The following is a 12,500-nucleotide window of genomic DNA, read 5'->3' on the forward strand; positions in this document are numbered from 1 at the left end:
ATTCATACTTTTCTTAGCCTCATCTTTCTTGTTTAGATATCCTCCTCAGTCATTCCTGGGTTTTCTTTTGACCTCGTTATCAATGGTAAAATACTGTGTGTATATATATATATATATATATATATATATATATATATATATATATATATATATATATATATATATATATATATATATATATATATATATATGTATATATTCTTGAGTACATAATATATCTATGTATTTCATATGTGTATGTAAGAGGTGAATAGCAAGCTCAAAAGGTAAGTTCATCTCTCGTAGGTTTAAGTAATTGTATGTCAATTGCGAAAGACTTTTGTTATTCATTTCATTACATTTTTTATTCAGGTCAGTATATGTAAATTTATATAATTTTCAAGAATTACCTTTTTATTTCACATATTTTGTTACGGTCTTATGCAATCTTGATTAAGTGTGCTGAACGAACCTTACGAGGTATGAACGAGGGTTTATGTAATTTCTTTATGTTTTCATAGGTTATTGCATCATTTTTGTGAGAAATTATGCCATTCTTATATTTGCCACATGTTTTGGAAGGTTCTCGAAAACCCCAGCATTTGTTTTATGCTTTTTTTGTTAATGTTCGAGAACGGGGGTGGACAGGGCTGCTTAGAGAGGGTTGCCTTGCAAGCGAGGTTAGATTTTCCTGTTTGATACGTGTTAGTTGGTAACTCTGGGGTTGCTAAAGCCAGCCACCAAGCTTCTAGACCTCTGGATTAGAAGAATGTAGAATAACTAAGAGAATTCCAGCCTTAAGTCATAAACCATTGACTCTCTCTCTCTCTCTCTCTCTCTCTCTCTCTCTCTCTCTCTCTCTCTCTCTCTCTCTCTCTCTCACGCACTTTGTACAAGATCGGTGTATTTTCTAAAAGTGTCCAGTGTTTGTGAAATATAAAAATTTTTGTGTGACGGCTGTTTGTAAACATGATGAGTATTTTATAGGAAATTATCTTAGAGATTTTGTAACTGGCCCTGTGCAAGTAGGATAACGTGAAGTGTATTTGAATCGCTAACTGGTTAAAACTTCGTGTGACCTAAAAACTCGTAGGTTCATCAGTTACTTTCCTTAGAGTGTTACAGGTTAACTATTTTCATCAATTATCAAGATTAAATATTTGTGTAAAATTTTATTTACAGTGAAAGAAGTGTAATATTTTCTTGTCTTAGTTTAAGGTTCTTTTCAGATTTAATATTTTGAGTCAAGTGATTATATAATTTTCATGGGTATATTTTCTTGTCTTAGTCTAAGGTTTTGTTTAGATTTAATATTTCAAGTGATTATTTTTATGTAAATTCTTTCATAGCATTTTTTTCATAGAATATATATATTATGGTAAAGAGTTTATCATTTCGATCACCAGTGTTTCTCACAGGACACTCTCTTATCACTGTTAAAGAATTTGATGTAAGAAGTTGTTTTAATTAGTTCTTAATAATAATTAACCAGTTTTGTTTGGCTATACTTAAGAGACCTGTCGATATTCAGTGTTTTTATATATTGCAGTCTGGGAGTTATATAATTTCTTCAGTGCTCATGTATTAATTTTTTTCAAGCGTAATAGATTTAAGCAAAAACATAGGGGGTAGTTTGGAACTAGGGAGGTTGTGTAACATTTCAGCCATAATATAAAGCATAATATATTTTAGTGCCCAGGCATGTAACTGTAATATATATATATATATATATATATATATATATATATATATATATATGTATATATATATATATATATATGTATATATATATAGTATATATATTTATATATATATATATATATATATATATATATATATATTTATATATATATAAAATATGTGTGTGTGTGTATACATAGCGTTCAATCCTAAGTATTGGGTAGAAATTTATTTCTCTTTGAGCACCATGTTGTGTTGATATTTATCAATATTGACTCATTAGGGGTAATTTGAATGAATTACTATCAATTGTGTCTCGTGGTGGTCCGGGAAGTCGGGGAAAACTCGCTGGTAAGAGATTGATGTCTCGCCAGGTAAATCCTGAACTGCAGATTAGCAGTTAGGTTCCGACTTCTTTTATGGCTTCTCGTGGAATGGTTGGAAGCGATCTGGCCTTTCATTAAAAGGGGCTAGTGTTCGATCTCAAGTATGAGGTAGAAATTTATTTCTATTTGAGCATGATGTTGTGTTGATATTTATCCATATATACATATATATATATATATATATATATATATATATATTATATATATATATATATATATATATATATATATATATATATATATATATATACATATACATATCTATATATATATATATATATATATATATATATATATATATATATATATATATATATATATATATATATATATATATATATATATATATATATATATATGTATTGTGTGTGTGTATCTGTGTCTGTGTTTATGTTTGTGTGTATATATGTGACTATTCCTTTTCATCCTGTATTAACTTGGGGTGGTTTGATGACAGCATTTTCAGACAGTCTCTAAACGTGAAACTTCTACATCAACTCATTCTTTATGTTATCACTAATACTGTAATGGATTTAGATTATAAAGATATAAGTATGTACTCAATTGCATTACTGTTTCAAATCATGTTAGTTTTGTTATTTATGTATTTATGCATTTTCTGCAGTTTGTGAAGTCAATGTGGGTGGGAGAGTTTGTATGATAAAAACAGCCGAAAAATTCTAAGCTTTGAACGTTACTATCTTCCCATTTTTTTTTCTTTTACAAGAGTGATGTAATGCCAATTATGTTTTGTATCAGCGAATAATTGAAAAGAATTCTTTTGCGTCACCAAAATTTCATGAATTCTTAAAAAGTCTTATCTTGTACATCTGACTAGAGATGAGAACTATTGCAGATCTCATGAGAATTGTCTGAAGTATTGCAAAGTGGGTTAAGGTTTCATGTGATATGTCATTCAAGATAGATAAAATGAAAATCATAATGCATGAAGCTCTCTTAAACCCTTGCCTTCCTTTTTTTTTTTTATTTTTTTTTTTTACAACTATTTGTAATACTCTGGTGCGTTCGATGAACAAACCAGACAATCACAATTGAGGATACACTCTGAGCATACGTTGTAGCTACGGGATATTTTCCTTGTTAGGTTAAAAATTAGGTTTTACAGCCAGATGTGAAACCATTGAATCTTTGGTTATAGAGACTTATCTTATTATCCATCGTCAGACACATGCTTGCTGAATTCCTTACAAGTGAACTCATATGTCATTGTATATTATTAGAGAGAGAGAGAGAGAGAGAGAGAGAGAGAGAGAGAGAGAGAGAGAGAGAGAGAGAGAGAGATTTGAATTTATTTTGGCATAAGGCACCTTATAAAGAAATTATAGCAGTTAGTCATATGGGAGGGTATGTCCTCATGAAATTGAATACCATATTTTTTAGAGATATATCAACATTTATATGCATTTAGGAAGGGAAACATTTTAGTTATGCTGACTGACACTACTGAAATCAGATAGCAGAAGGATTACTTTAAATCGAACAGCAAATCAAGGATGAAACACTATATATCAGGAAGGTTATTGGGACAATGAATGTTGATTGTAATAACTTTTAAAGACCAACCGTCCATCCTTAGCTAGCAGCTATATTTTATAATAATGAATGATGAAAAGGATTTACTACCTAGAAGGTCAAAGATAAATGAATCATTCGTTTATATTTCTTAAAAGTATGCACTATAATTGCGAATTGAAATCTACATATTTTAGAGCACAGTCTAGTATGATGATAATAATAAAACATATAATTGAATTATATAAGTGACTGACATGAATTAAGGAATAGTTTTGAAACCATAAGATATATTACATGAATTACGATAGCTCATTATCTATTAAGTTGAGCATTTTTCAGAAACTGAAATGCAAAGTAAATGTTCTTCCTCCTGATAATCCTCATATCTTCACGCGTCCGTGTTGAACTCACAGGATTGTGTTGTCATTTTCCTCTCTAAGGTATTGTTCTGAGCAATGAGGGCCCAGTGGGTATCCTCGTAGGATGTGTCCCATTGTTTTTTAATGTTGGCGCATATGAGCATTCCGGGTTGGTGGCTAATCCCCCTTTGTGACGATTATCTCCAGTTTTGCCTACTTTTTCCCTTTCTCTGTTAAAGGTTACCCTGTCCTTCCTGGTGAGGGTTGTTTCACTAGGTAAGCTTTGGATTGAGCTGGGCAGCATCTCTTTAGATGACCACCGGTTACTTTCCCACCACTTTTCTAGCCTGTTAGCAACTGCCCGGATTGGTTCCAGTCCATCCACTCTTGCGAAGCTTCTTCTCAGGTTTCCTAGCGTTTCTTATCAGATATGGGGTGAGGGAATACCAAGTGATTTGCATAAAGAATGTAAAGGTGTTGATTTTCGGGTGCCAGTAATAATCCAACAGGGCTTATTTAGCTCCGGGTCTACCTTATGTGTATGGCATGATCTTACCCACACTGGTGAACTCTGAAGACTCTGAAGTAGGGTAGCAAAGTGCCAGAGCTCTTTGTCTCAGAGTCTCAGGATCTATTACCCATCTGATATTGGCGAGTTTGCTGAGAAGGTTGTTGCTAGTTGCTACTTTATGTTTGCTTTTATTTGTGTGCTCTTTAAAGGAGCACCTAATAGACTGGGTAGGGGGATTTTCTTGTACCTTGTCACCCCATTTGATCCTTAGCTTTCTGTTTGCCTGGTGATTGTTCAAGTGGAAGGCACACACCTGTGTTTTGCATGGATTGGCATTGAGGTGCCATTTATTGCAGTAGATTGAGAGGGTAGTCATGACACTTGACAGTCTTTCATCGATGGTGGTGAAGGAATCTGATTGTGTTGTAATGCACAGGTCGTTTGTATATATGTATCTACCGATGTTCTGGTACTGACTATCCTCAATGACCATAGTTGTTTTTACTAATTTTTTCATGGCCGGATGCCTTTCCTGCTGCCAACCCTCCCCATTTACCCGGGCTTGGAACCAGCACCAAGTTGAGAAGATCATTGAGAAGAGACTCAGAGATGAAACAACAATTGGTGAGAAACAGTTTGGATTCTTGCCTGGAAGAGGGACTGTAGAAGCAATATTTGCTTTGAGGCAGACGTTAGAAAAACATCAGGAGAAACAGAAAGGAATACATATGGTCTTTATTGACATGGAGAAGGCATATGATCGAGTACCACGTCAGAGGCTGTGGAGATGTATGAGAGAAAAGGGAGTCCCTGAGAAATAAGTAAGAATCACCCAAGATATGTATGAGAGGGCAGAAGCAAATGTTAAGAGCAGTAAAGGCCTAACAGAAAGTTTCCCAGTAAATGCGGGACTACATCATGGGTCTGCATTGAGCCCTTACCTATTTGATCTGATCATGGATGTAGTAACACAAGGTATTAGAGATCAGTCTCCTTGGTATATGCTTTTTGCTGATGATGTTACACTGTGTAGTACTAAGCGAGAGGTAGTAGAAGAGAAACTGGAGGAGTGGAGAAGAGAAATGGAAAATAGAGGATTGAAGATCAGCAGGAAAAAGACAGAGTATTTAAGATTGAAAAATAGTGAGAATGGGGAAGTTAGTTTACAAGGAGAGAGATTGAAAAGAGTTTGAAATTTCAAATATTTAGGATGAACAGTTGCAGAGTATGGTGATCTGGGGGCATAAATAAACCACAGAATACAAGCAGGATGGAAGAATTGGAAAAAAGTGTGTGTAGTACTATGCGACAGGAAAATAGGGGTTAAGTTGAAAGGTAAAGTACACAGGACAGTTGTGAGACCGGCAATGATGAATGGAGCGGAGACGTTGGCAATATAGAGGTCAGAAGAGGAGAAGCTGGATGTAGCAGAGATGAGAATGATGAATGGAGCGGAGACGTTGGCAATATAGAAGACAGAAGAGAAGAAGATGGATGTAGCAGAGATGAGAATGTTGAGATGGATATGTGGGGTGACAAGAAGATATAAGCTACAGAATGAGGTAATTAGGGGTACCACAGGAGTTAGAAAACTATCAGATAAGATCCAAGAAAGTAGACTGAGGTGGTATGGTCATGTCATGAGAAGAGATGAACAGTATATTTGGAGGAGAGTGATGGACATGGAGGTACAGGAAACGAGAAGGAGAGGAAGACCAAAGCGAAGGTGGATGGACTGTATCAAGGATGACCTTTGATCTAAGGGATCAACAGGTGATGAAGTGTGGGATAGAGGTAGATGGAGAAAGCTGACCAGAAACATTGACCCCACATAGAAGTGGGAAAAGATGTAGACAAAGAAGAAGAAGAAGAAGACAGATGTTTTGGTACTGCATCTGTCCAATTTTATTGATGTTAGATAAATTCGGCGCAATCACTGACCCTTGTGGGAAGCCGTTGTTCTGTATCCTTCATTTGTTTTTTCTTCCATCAATTTCTATGAATAATTTCCGATTGGTAATTAATGATTCAATGGTGTGGACTATGATGGTATTCCATATAGTTTGGGCCACCTTCAGAGGGATTGCTCTATGGTTTACAGTGTATCATGCTTCCATAACACCGAAAAAGACTGTACCGGTGATTTGCATCTTCTCAAACCTGTCCTTGATGGATTGCGTCAGGTTTGATACCTGACTACAACAGGATCCACCGGGTCTAAGCCAACTTGGTCTGTCAACAGTTATTTCGGTATGGGATAAAATATTTCATTTGCATAATCTTTACATGATATACAATAAGGATGTTGGCCAATAGCTTTTTGGGGAGAGTGGGGCTTTCCCTGGCTTCTGCAAGGCTACTATTCTCGCTCTTCTCCAAATCTTTTTGATTCGCTGGCTCATTGCACAGGAATTGAAAAACAACAGAAGCCATGCTTGTGTTTTGCCTCCGAAATATGAGATAATTTCCGTTGTTATACCATCTACGGTGGCCCCTTCCCAAATTTGAGATATTTCAAGGCAGCATTTAGTTCTTCTGAGCTGAACAGTTGCAAGTTGTTACTACTGTTTTGCATGATGAGGTCCATGTTCTGTCTCCTTTCTTTATATAACCCAGCACTTTGTTATGAAACTTGCAATTCAACAGTAGTTGGGACACTACATGCTTGGGGTTACAGAATATAATCTAGGTTGGGGGTTCTTTATTGAACTTAATTTATTGATGATTACCCAGGATTTTTTGCTGTTATGGGTTGTACCAACCGTGTGGCACACAATTGTACATAATTATGTTTTATATATTATGCTTATATCTACGCTCTTCCCTCGCACTAAAAAGAACCTGAATGATCATGTCTCCGTTTTGCTCTGTAACATTGTCTGTCTCTCGAACAGGTCATGTCCTGTTGCCTTGAGGTTTTGTATATAAAGAAGAGTGTTCCTTAATAAAACTCAGTTGATTGCATCCTGCCTTTAAGTTAACAACTCCTCTCTCGGCCCATCACATTGGTGACCCCGGAAGTCGACTCGCTCCCACTGCCTTCCACCCCCACCTCCCTCGCCCCTCCATCGTTGGTACTATGACGGAGACAGACTCTACTCCAGCAGTTGGCGCCGCCCCATTGAAACTTTCACCGTTCGCCACCGGAGAAGCGTTTGCTTGGTTTCAGCGCTCAGAAGTCCAGTTTCGTATCAGGGGCGTGACTCGCTCAACCACCAAAGCGGATTATGTTCTCGCGGCGATACCCGAGGACACCTTCCCAGATATATCCGACTGGCTTTGTTAACAAGGAGACACCCCTATAGCGTATGAAGCCCTCAAAACATACCTTCTGCAGCAGTACTCGCCGTCACCAGCCGCCCGTATAGCAAAGCTTTTTCAGCTCTCGCAACAACCGTTGGGGGACCAAAGGGCTTCGCTTGCCCTCAGGGAAATGACCAGTATCGCTCGCCTTCAACCTGCCGCAGACGGCTCTCCTCGTGAGGTGAACCTACTTCGTGCCCTTTGGATACGCCGTTTACCCGAACCTGTACGCGCTGAAATACCTGATGTCGATAGTTTACCCATAAAGGACTTGATGACCAAAGCCGACACCCTTATGGACAGCCACTTCAAGACCTCCATCAACGCCTCCACCCCTGACTACGAGGATGCCTATTCAACGTCAACCGAAGCTGACATGAATGCCGTAGAACATACACGCCTACCCCGTGACGTGCCGAAGCGGCGACAAAGCCGCCCACCACCCACCAATCGCTCTCGCCCCAACGAACGACTTCTACAGCCACTTACTACCTCCCATCCGCCGCAGTTTTGCTACTACCACTGCAGATTCGGGGCAACCGCGAAGAAATGTGCTAAGGATTGTCAGTGGCCAAAAAACGTGTAAGTAGGCCATCGCTTGTGGCGGTGGCCTCCCATGTTTCTAATCTTTTCTTTTTACAGGATGCAGGAACGGGCGTGCGATTTTTGGTAGACACGGGTGCTTGTCGTTCTCTTTTGCCAAGGAAACTCTTCAAGGCACGACGTAGTCTGTCTACATCTGCCGATGTCCGCTTAGTAGCTGCCAACGGATCTGCGATACCCACCTACGGTTACGAGAACCTCACATTATCGTTCGGAAAAGGTAAATTCAATTGGAAGTTTCTCGTTGCTGACGTCACAATGCCAATCCTCGGTGCGGATTTCCTCTCTCATTTCCACCTTCTGGTCGATGTCGCCCACCGACGATTGGTCAACGCAGACTCGTACTTGTCGACACCTCTTCAACCCGCCCCCTCTAACCTCGCTCTCCACATCAGCGCACCCACGGATGCCTACGCCCACCTCCTCACGTCGTACCCGGAAGTTTTCCGTCCAGAACTTCGCCAAACGCCCACACTTCCTGCCAAGCACGGTATTTATCACCATATCAAGAGGACGGGACCCCCAGTCTTCGCAAAATTCAGACGTCTGGCACCGGAACGATTGGCAGCCGCCAAACAGACGTTCGCCGAAATGGAGAAAATGGGCCTTTGCCAAAAGGCATCCAGCCCATGGTCGTCACCCTTACACATCGTTCTGAAGAAAGACGGCTCCCTCTGTCCGTGCGGGGATTACAGGCGCCTGAACATGCAAACAGAACCGGATCACTACCCCCTCCCAAACATTGCCGATGTGACCTCCTACCTGCACAAAGCGAAGGTTTTCTCTACGCTCAACCTCCTGAAGGGGTATTATCAGGTGCCTATGAACCCAAAAGACATCCCCAAGACCGCCATCACCACTCCGTTTGGTACATACACCTTCAATTACTCCTGTTTTGGCCTTCGTAATGCTGGGGCAACGTTTCAACGTCTCATGGATGGCATCTTAGAGGACCTCCCTTTCTGTGTATGTTATGTGGACGACATACTTGTGTTCTCCTCCTCAAAAGAGGAACACCTCCGTCACCTACGCATCGTGCTCGACCGCCTGCAACAAAACGGCCTTGTAGTCCGGTACGACAAGTGTACCTTTGGCGCCAATGAAGTGTCGTTCTTAGGGCACCGTATCACTCCTGAAGGAGTCCATCCCCTCCCTGAGAAGGTAGCAGCCGTTCAGAGCTTCCCCGCGCCCTCGACCGTCAAAGCTCTGCAGGAATTCTTGGGCATGATCAACTATTATCACCGTTTTCTGCCAGCCATTGCCGCCACTCTTGCTCCCCTCTACGCCTCCCTCAAGGGCAAGCCAAAGGACCTGAAGTGGGGTCCCCTTCAAGAAGCAGCCTTCTGCAATGCAAAGAAGGCCCTATCAACTGCTGCGGCTCTCACTTTTCCTATCCCACACGCCCCTCTCCTTCTCTCCACCGATGCCAGCGACGTCGCTATTGGTGCAGTACTCGAGCAGGTGGTCAAAGGCTCGCCCCGCCCATTGGCCTTCTTCAGCAGAAAACTGTCCAAGGCAGAATCGGGTTATTCTACCTTCGATCGAGAATTGCTGGCGGTGCACTTGGCTGTCCGTCACTTTCGCCATTTCTTAGAAGGTACGCCTTTCGTCATTCGCACAGACCACATGCCTCTGGTGCACGCCTTCACTCGACAGTCTGACGCCTGGTCCGCCCGTCAACGCCGACATCTCTCCGCCGTGGCTGAATACAATTGCACCCTCCAATACGTCCCTGGGAAAATGAATCCCGTTGCTGATGCCCTGTCAAGAAACACGTTGGCTGCCGTTCAACTGGGATTGGATTACAACGCCCTGGCTGAAGCCCAACAACAGGATCCAGAGTATCAAGCTTGTAGGACTTCCTGCACGTCCCTCCGTTGGGAAGATTTTCCCCTCGAAGACTCCAACACCACCCTCCTCTGTGACGTCAGTATTGGTAGACCGCGACCTTGGATTCCTGCTCCCATGCGCCGACAGGTGTTTGATTTCATTCACGGCCTTTCATATCCCTAGTGCCATTCTACTGCACAGCTGCTGAAGGCAAAGTTCATTTGGCATGGCATTTCTAAGGATGCTAAGGACTGGGTCCGCGCCTGTACTTCTTGCCAAACTTCCAAAGTACATCGACACACGGATTCAGGAGTGGGCACCTTTCCTCAACCTCAGCGTCGTTTCGCACACATTCATGTCGACATTGTAGGCCCCCTACCCACATCACAAGGATATCGTTACCTGTTTACCGTCATCGACCGCTCCACTCGTTGGCCTGAAGCCATTCCCATGGAAACTGCAACGTCCGCCTCATGTACATCTGCCTTACTCTCTGGATGGATTTCAAGATTCGGTATCCCTGAGCATATTACTTCTGACAGGGGAACCACTTTCACCTCTCAATTGTGGACGTCATTAGCGAATCTCCTGGGCATCACCCTACATCAGACAACGGCCTACAACCCCGCTGCCAATAGAATGGTTGAACGTTTTCATCGCACCCTCAAAGCAGCTTTGATGTCCCGCTGCAAGGATTGCAACTGGTTTACTCAACTTCCCTGGGTCCTCCTGGGACTAAGGACCACTCCTAAAGACGCCCTCGACGTCTCGGCAGCTGAAATGGTGTATGGCGACCCGTTGGTCGTCCCTGCCAAATTTTTTCCTTCTACAACCTCCTCCGACGATCTCCAGCGCATACGTCACGTCGTGGGAAAATTTACTCCGTGCCGCCAGACTCACAAGCCCTCAGTGAAGCATCACATACCAACGGACTTGCACTCTGCAACGCACGTCTTCCTGCGCAACGACACTAGCAAGCCACCACTAACGCCCCCTTACACGGGCCCTTTCCTTGTGATCCGACGCAGTCCGAAAGCATTCCTACTAAACATTCGGGGCAAAGAAGACTGGGTCTCCATTGATCGTCTAAAACCTGCTTATCTTCTGCCAGATGACCCGCCTACAGTTCGCCTCTCTAGATCAGGGCGCCCTATTTAACATGTGCAGTATGTCATTTTTAGGGGGGGAGCCATATACCAACCGTGTGGCACACAATTGTACATAATTATGTTGTATATATTATGCTTGTATCTGCGCTCTTCTCTCGCACTAAAAAGAACCTGAATGATCATGTCTCCGTTTTGCTCTGTAACATTGTCTGTCTCTCGAACAGGTCATGTCCTGTTGCCTTGAGGTTTTGTATATAAAGAAGAGTGTTCCTTAATAAAACTCAGTTGATTGCATCCAGCCTTTGAGTTAACAACTCCTCTCTCGGCCCGTCACAGGGTCATGTTTATGGTGTTTATGACTTTGCGCCAGTGTTCTTTTCTTTTGCTTCACGGTACTGTCAGTAAAGGGATCTTCGTTGTATGCCTGAATGTACTTTGTGTACTGCTCTTTTCATTGTTCGTTGAGACCTACGATATACATCTTCCTACTACCTCTCAGGAGGTTTTCCTTTGAAACTTACAAAACAACTGATTGAAAGTCATTATAGTGCTTTGGGACTGTGTGAATAATGGAATGTAGGTTTTACTAGAAACTTTTCCAATTTGCCTTGCGCAAGTTGAATCTTGGTCTGGGTTTAGTTTGTTGAGGTCTGATTACAGGTTTTGTGACGATTATTACTGGTCGTTGTTGAGTTTTGATAAAGGTCACCATTCATTTTTTCAACATTCTGGTAATATCTTGATAAGGCAACTGCTAGGTCTGGGTCATATTCCCATCTCCAGCATACGCTCTGAAAGTAGCCCTGCTTTCCAAAGCATCACCATCACTGTTTGTATGGCTGCAGCCCCTGGTAGTTCTGTGGCTATTGAAGTCAATAATAACAAGGACGCCTGTTTTCTTGGCTAGTGAGTTTGTTGCCATGTGAAGTTTGTTGTTGGTAGTTTATACACATTCGGAATGATAATGTATTCACTGCCCACCTGGAGGATCTCCAGTCCACCAACTGATTTGTCTTTGCTGTTCTTGATGATGGATTTATTCCGGACAAAGATTGCACTTCCATGAACATGACTTGAGTGGGATAACACTATTTGCATGCCAGGTATTCTTGACATAGCCAGATCCTTACGTGTGTCCTGTAGACAAAGCACATTGGATTTTAAATTTTCAAGATGTTCCTATTCAGTCACGGATATTCCTTCA

This window comes from Palaemon carinicauda, chromosome 17, assembly GCF_036898095.1.
Source record: "Palaemon carinicauda isolate YSFRI2023 chromosome 17, ASM3689809v2, whole genome shotgun sequence".
Taxonomy (NCBI): Eukaryota; Metazoa; Arthropoda; class Malacostraca; order Decapoda; family Palaemonidae; genus Palaemon; species Palaemon carinicauda.